Genomic DNA, 7,369 nt, shown 5'->3' on the forward strand with positions numbered 1-7,369 from the left:
TGGATTTATTATTTTTCATGATTTTATGGGTTGGCTAGGAAGTCTCTGCTGATTTTGCCTGGGCTCACTCATGTAGCTTCATCCAGCCAGAGACTCAGCATGGCTCAACATTCATCTCAGGATAGCCTCTATTCCATGTGGCAGCTGCTGCTGACAGTCAAGTTGGAGGGCCTCACTTCTCCTCCATGAGGCCTCTCCTCTTCTAGTAGGTTATACCAGCTTCCTTACATGGTGGTCCAAGGGTAGCATTTCAAGAAGGCAAAGGTGGAAGCTGCCAGGGCTAGCCTTGGAAGTCACACATGGTTACGTCTGCCAAATTCTATTGATCAAAGCAGGTGACAGGCTAGCCCAGATTCTAGGGATAAAGGAAACAGACTGCAACTCTTGATAGGAGTAGCCTTGGATAGTCATTGTCAGGGGGCATGCTTACCAAGATAGGAAGGTTTTGTGGTCACATTTTGTGAACTCCCACAGAAGGCAGCTAGTATTTATGGAGTGTTAACTATGTTCCAGATACTGAGCAGGTACAACACATAGGTGATTCTGCTCAATCCTCACAGCAATCTTGAGTCGAGAGGCCAGTGAAGAAATGGAGGTCCCAGGACAACAGATGGCCTCTCCCAGGACCCAGAACCAGCAAGGGGAAAGCTGGCATTCAAGTCCAGATCTGTCTGACTTTGAAAGCCCGTTTTTTTTTTTTTCTTCTTTAACACTGATAATGGTCATGCTTTTGGTGTGTACAAGAGGGATTCCATTGGCTCTGCCAAGCATTTCTGTTTTTTCCCCCTTTCTTCTTCCTTCTTTCTCTTGTTTCCAAAGTTGATGAGTTCTTCACCTGGTTTGGGGATTTTTTTTTTCTTTTTTTGGTCACACACTTAATAGCTAACATTACTGCGTAGTTACTGTCCGTGAGTGACAGTTCTGCCTATGGTAGACTCTGCCATCCAGACCCAGTATTCGCCGTTGACCGGGCTGCTCTGGGTTGCTGGGCTGGTCAGTGGTTTGCTGTCCTGCCAGACTGACCTTCCTGTGCCTGATGTTGGCAGGGGATTTCCTTTGCTGCAGATTTCTACCCCACTGAAGGCAGCTCTGAGCAGGCAACCAGGTGTGATGAGTCGTGCTGCATTCCCCGAGATGTCCTGAAGAGTCTTTTATCTTTGGAATGTGGCCATCAGGCAGTATTCTAGAGAGCGTGGGCTGCAACTGGGTATTCGCCCTTCTGGCTGGGAAGATGGGATATACTTGTGTGTAGATTTACCCTCTGGCCTCCGTGGCCTGTTTCTAAGAGGAGAGATGTGCAATAGTATCTCCTTCCTGGGTAGGAGGTACAGAGCATTTAACCACACCCTGCTCTGCCTAGGGTCCTGTTTCTGCCCCAGGCAGGGGCTGCTGATTGCTGAAAGCACATTCAGACAGCAGATTTTTCATCTTTTGCTGACCACTTACCTTGGGATAGCCTGTGATAGTATTCAAAACACTTTCACGTGCACGTTCCCATGAGAGCCTTGCAACACTCCTGGGAGGGACACAAGGCAGGTGATAATGTTCCCATTTCAGAGAATAGGACAAGTGAGGCCATTGCCAGACCCTCCACTAGACCCGGGACTCAAGCCCAGGTCTCTCCCCCCGAAAATCCCGCTCCTCTGCCCTCATGCTGGGCTGCCTCTTGAAGACCAGATGCAAGGGTGTGGGCATCAGGGAAGACTCTGGGATCATGGGATGAACAGAGGGCCGGGAACTCTGTCCAGCAGCTACTCGTCACTACCTGGAGGCCAGCAGCTATGATGTAGCCACAGGCTTTGTTCAGTGATGGCTGCCTTCCTTCTGTGGGTGGGACCTCAGTGCCTGCTGGCTGGGGAATCCCACTGGTGACAACACAGCATCCTTTTGCGCTGACGCGGCAACAGATGCTCCAGACCAGCTTCAAGCCTGACAGCATCTTAGCAAAGTGTGTAAAGGGACAGCAGACGTCAGAGCCCTCCTGTAAATCACCTTCACAAAGGCTCTTTGTGGTTGATTCACTGATGACTCATTTATAATCTGGTTTCAACATTGTGAGTCAAAATGTACCACTTTCATTAAAAATAACATTCACTGGGGTCTAACGGCTTTCTTTTTTCTGTTTTTTACTGTACAGTGTGGTTTCTGGATGGGAAGCTGTCAGATAGCAGGCGAGGTGTTCCGAGGCACTCCAACATAGTCATTATGCGTGTCTTCACAGGCTCCCACTGCTCCAGGGCTGACTGAGCAGAGAGGACTGCGTACCTCCCGCGGAGCCTGCCGCGCTGGGACCCCGAGTGTGCCCGCAGTCAGCGGGAGCGGGTGCGGGAGTGTGCGTGCTGGGGTCACGCAGACAGGTGTAAGGCAAGGTGTCTGCCCTGCAGGGGGTTCTAGGCCATGCAACAAACCAGAAGTGTCGGGATCACTTGGGATGCTTGTTCATGCAGATTCCTGGGTGCTCCCCCCAAACCCCCCACGGCTCCGTGGGCGGGACCTTGATAAACCCCTCAAGAGATTTCAGGCACAGTAAAGCTGAGAGCCTTGACTTTCGGGTGAGACTGATGGGAAGTCCCTGGAGGCAAACTCTCTCTGTGCGTGGGGGAGTGAGAGGAGGCAGGTGGGCTGCCAGACAGGGGCTGAAGAAGGAGGAGGGAGAAGAGAGGACGGGGGTGGGGCGGGGCGGGGTGGGGGTGCAGCAGCGCCAGGGTGAAGTGGGCGCCCGGAGACCCCGTGGGGACTGTGCTAAAACTCCCTGCTCTATTTGAGGCACCCATAGCCTTTCTGGCTTGGGGACCAAATCTTGGGCATCCCCTATTGCCCTGTGGGAAAAAAAAACCCATACAAAATCCGTTTAGTGGGTATTCTGCAGGGTGAGAAGCCCTTGCTCTGGTTAGAGCTTTATACTTTGTGTTCTTCAGCAATGTTGGGAACTTTAGTGGGAAAGCCACTGACAAGATCCAGTGGAATCTGACCTGGTTGAATGTCTAAGGACTGGCACCGAAGGTCTCCGCTGCTCCTGGGAAACCAGCATTTCATTTCAGCTGTTTGTGACTTTCTTTGCCAATTTTTGCTGTTGTCGTTCTAAAGTTCATTTCATGAAGACTTTCCCCTCCAAGCCCAGGGGGAAGTGTGACCTGACTCCACACCCCTCCCTCCTCTTGATTTGTCTTCTCTCGAGGGGCTTCTAGGGTGCAAGCTCTCTTGATGGAAATATGGTGTGAGGTCCAGGAGTGAGGCTTGGATTGGAAAGGTGGATGGTTCACCCAGATAGCCTTGCTGTCATGGTAGTGGGTGTTGCATTCAGCAACCATAGCCTGGCCTACCAGGGTGGCCCGACCTTCCCGCTGCTTCCATCTTGGGCAGGCACCAACACCCAGCACCTTCCTGGGGCATCACCATGGTCCTCGCCTCTTTGCTGCAACTCTCCTCATTCCCGTCTGCCCAACCTATGCTTGACCCTCTGTCTCTGGCTTCCCATGCTTACCTTGGCCTGAGGCCTGAACTCACTCCTCCCAACATTCCTCCTCTGCCATGGTTCCACCCAATTCTAGTTGTTTTCATCTTCTTCCATACTAACAGACTCCCCAGGATGCTTCCCCAGCACTAGCCCACATGGCTGCCATTCCTGCTGGTTTCCCCCTCATCCCAAAAGGTAACTGGGCAGATGGCATGAAACTCTGGTGCTTTAGGAAGGGATCTTATAAACTATCTGCCACTTTCTGGTCCTCATGCACCTTTCCTCAGCAGCCAGCTGTCTTGAGGTGAATGGCCACAGGGAAGGAGTGGGTCTTAATCCCTGGGCTCCTCGTCTTTGTGATTAACAGGAGTATCATCTGGCCCATTACCTGTTACCTACCCATTTTCCATAAACAACTTACTTCCACTTATTTAATTATTGGGGTCTTTGCTGTTGGCTTTGTAGTTTGTTTGGGGAGAGGGCTTCATCAAGAAAAGAGAGGCAATGTAGAGTATTGGCAAAGAGTGCAAAATCTGGAGCTTGAGTTCCAATCCAGATGCTGTCTCAGCATGGTTGTGTGTTCTTGAGCAAGTGACTTACCCTTTCTGCGCATTGGTTTTCTCATCCATAAAACGGACATAACAATATTAGCGCCCATCAGAGATTTTTCTGGGGATTACATTCATTACTCTTTGTAAAGCACGAAGAATAGTGCTGGGTACCTTGTCTGTGCTATGGGGATTTGTTCAATTTATTTCCTCTTCTTTTACAGAGCTGCAAACAGATCCAGGGGGATTGAGTAAGTAAGCAGCAGAGCCAGCACCAGCACAGGGGTCCCCTGTCACTATTTTCTGTGGCTCTGGATACCAGTGACAGACAGCATGCCCCAGGCTCTCTCCCAGCCATTTGCAGCAGAGACCTTTGCGTGGGGTTTCAAGATTTCAGCAGTCTGCTCAGTGATCCAGTTTTGATTGGTGTCTGAAAATGTCTCTAAAACTTATCTCGATGCTTCCCCCACCCCTAATTGTCCTTTTCTCAACATTCCTGGGTTCTGTGCATCACCCAGCCAGAAACCAGGTAGAGGGGGACCAGGCTTGGCTCTTCCCTCCCTTTGCCCCAAGCACCACTGGCTGTACCTCTTAGGAGCTCCAGAATCAAGCTGCACTGCCTGTGTCTAATCCAAGCCACTGTCACATCTCCTCTGAACAGCTCTAGTAGCTTCCTAGCTGGATGTAGTGGTCTGCACGGTGGCCCCAAAGTATCAGGTCCCAATTCCTGGAACCTGAGATGACACCTTATATGGGAAAGTTTTTGCAGATGTGATTAAGAATTTTTTTGAAAAATTTAAATTGTGGTAAAATACACATCATGAAAGTTACCATCTTAATCATGTTTAAGTGTAGAGTGGCATATGTATGTTCATACTGTTGTGCAATCATCACATTCCATCTCCAGAGCTCTTTTTATCTTGCAAAACTAAAACTCTGTGTGCTTTAGTCTCTGCCTTTTCCGCTGATCCCTACTCCAGCCCTTGGCAGCCCAGCCCCCATTCTGCCTTCTGTTTCTATGAACTCGACTTCTCTAGACACCTCATATAAGTGGAATCCTACAGTATTTTTCCCTCTGTCACTGGCTTATTTCACTTAGCATGACATCCTCAGGATTCATCCATGTTGTGGCATGAGTCAGAGTTTCCCTCCTTTTAAAGACTGAATGAGGGTGGTCCAGAAATCTAGGGAAGTCGTTGTTGTTTAATTTTTTGCGGGCTCTCGAGAGTGCTTCCCCCCGGCGGGTGGGAGTGCAGAGAGGAAAGTGTGAGATGAGCACCATATTTGCGGACACCCTGCTCATTGTTTTTATCTCCATGTGCACAGCTCTTCTGGCCAAGGGTATAATGTGGGTCCTGGTTTACAGGACAGACAAGTACAAGAGACTCAAAGAGGAAGTGGAAAAACAGAGTAAAAAATTGGAAAAGAAGAAGGAAACAATAAAAGAGTCAGCTGGTCAACAACAACAAAAAAGAAAATAGAGAGGCAAGAAGAGGAACTGAAAAATAACAATGGGGACCTATCCATGGTCCGAATGAAATCCATGTTTGCAACTGGCTTTTGTTTTACTGCCCTAATGGGAATGTTCAATTCTATATTTGATGGTAGAGTGGTGGTAAAACTCCCTTTCACCCCTCTTTCCTATATCCAAGGACTGTCTCATTGAAACCTGCTGGGGGATGATACCACAGACTGTTCCTTCATCTTTCTGTATATTCTCTGTACCATGTCAATTCGATAGAACATCCAGAAGATTCTTGGTCTTGCCCCTTCACATGCTGCCACCAAGCAGGCAGGTGGATTTCTTGGCCCTCCACCTCCTTCTGGAAAGTTCTTTTGAAATCAAGAAGAACCCTGTAATTCCCGTCATTCTTTTTAAACATTCAAATTATACTGGCAACTATTTTGTAGCGGGGGCCATAGACAGCCTTAGGGCTTAGGCCACTTTCTAGTTCTGAGTTATTTCTAGACTTTTTGGATATGATTCTAATGAGAATGGCACCCAAAAACATGATAGTACTTTCAGTCAGATTAATTTAAAAAAATAAGTTTGTTGGTTAGATAAGTTCAGCTGATGTTTATGTAATGAGAAACAAATAGCATCTTTCTTGTTTGGCTTACACGAATATTTTCTGTGGGGCTGACTCTCAAGTGTATGCTGTGTGCCATGTATCATGGAAGTTGGCTCTCCATGAGCATTTAGAATTCTGGAAGAAAAATTTAGTTTGTGATATCTTAATTGGAACTATTTGTTGTACATTGTTTCCAAGTCAAATATATGACCAAAGAAGCCAAAAATTTAGCTATTTCAAAAAAAATAAAGACTGAATGATATTCCATGGTATGGATATACTGAATTTTATTTAGCCATTCATCTATTGATGGACACTTGAATTGCTTCCACCTCTTGGCTATTATGAATAATGCTGTTATGATATGGGTGTACAAGTACCCGTTCAAGTCCTGACTTTTCATTCTTTGGGCCAGGAGTGGAATTGCTGGATCAAATGATAATCTCTTTAATCTTTTGAGGAACTTCTTTACTGTTTTCCACAGTGACTGTACCATTTTATACACCTACCAACCATATGTAAGGGTTTAAGGTAAGATTTTTAAGATGAGGAGATTTTCCTGGATTGTCCAGACGCCAGATGCCATCAGGAATGTTCCTATAGGAAAAAGGCAGAGGCAGTTGACACATGCAGAGAAGGCCATGTGAAAATGGAAGCAGAGATTGGTGTTGGGGGTGGGGGCTCCAAACCAGCAAGCACTGGCCACCACCAGAAGCTGGAAGAGGCAGGGAGCAGAGGGACCATGGTCCTCCTGACACCTTGAGTTCAGCCCAGTGAAACTGACTTCACACTTCTATCCTCCAGAACTGTGAAAAAATAGGGATGCCTGGGTGCTCAGCGGTTGAATGTCTGCCTTCGGCTCAGGTTGTGATCCCGGGGTCCTGGGATCAAATCCCACGTCGGGCTCCCCACAGGGAGCCTGCTTCTCCCTCTGCCTGTGTCTCTGCCTCCCTATGTGTGTTTTTCATGAATAAATAAATAAATAAATAAATAAATAAATAAATAAAATCTTTTTAAAAATAAATAAATAAATAAAATCTTAAAATAAGAACTGTGAAAGAATAAATGTATCTCTTTGATTTTAAGCTACCAAATTTGTAGTAACTTGTTACAGCAGCCATGAGAAGCTAATACACTGGTCTGCACATATTCAAGCTCATTTTCCTCCCACTCAATGCAGGTCCAGGGTTCTTTTAAAGATGCAAATGGGATCATGTTGCTCTTGTGACACACTCTCGGTTGTGTTTCCCTGTCCTTGGCACCATGACCAACTGCTTCGAAGCAGACTGATG

The 7,369-nt window shown here is 47.3% G+C and overlaps 1 pseudogene; it reads left to right on the forward strand.

The window, feature by feature from the left end:
- The first annotated feature begins 5,055 nt into the window (after positions 1–5,055).
- LOC112660833 (calcium load-activated calcium channel-like) lies at positions 5,056–7,128 on the forward strand (annotated as a pseudogene).
- The last annotated feature ends 241 nt before the right edge of the window (positions 7,129–7,369 follow it).

This window comes from Canis lupus, chromosome 4 (assembly GCF_003254725.2).
Source record: "Canis lupus dingo isolate Sandy chromosome 4, ASM325472v2, whole genome shotgun sequence".
In the NCBI taxonomy this organism is placed as follows: Eukaryota; Metazoa; Chordata; class Mammalia; order Carnivora; family Canidae; genus Canis; species Canis lupus.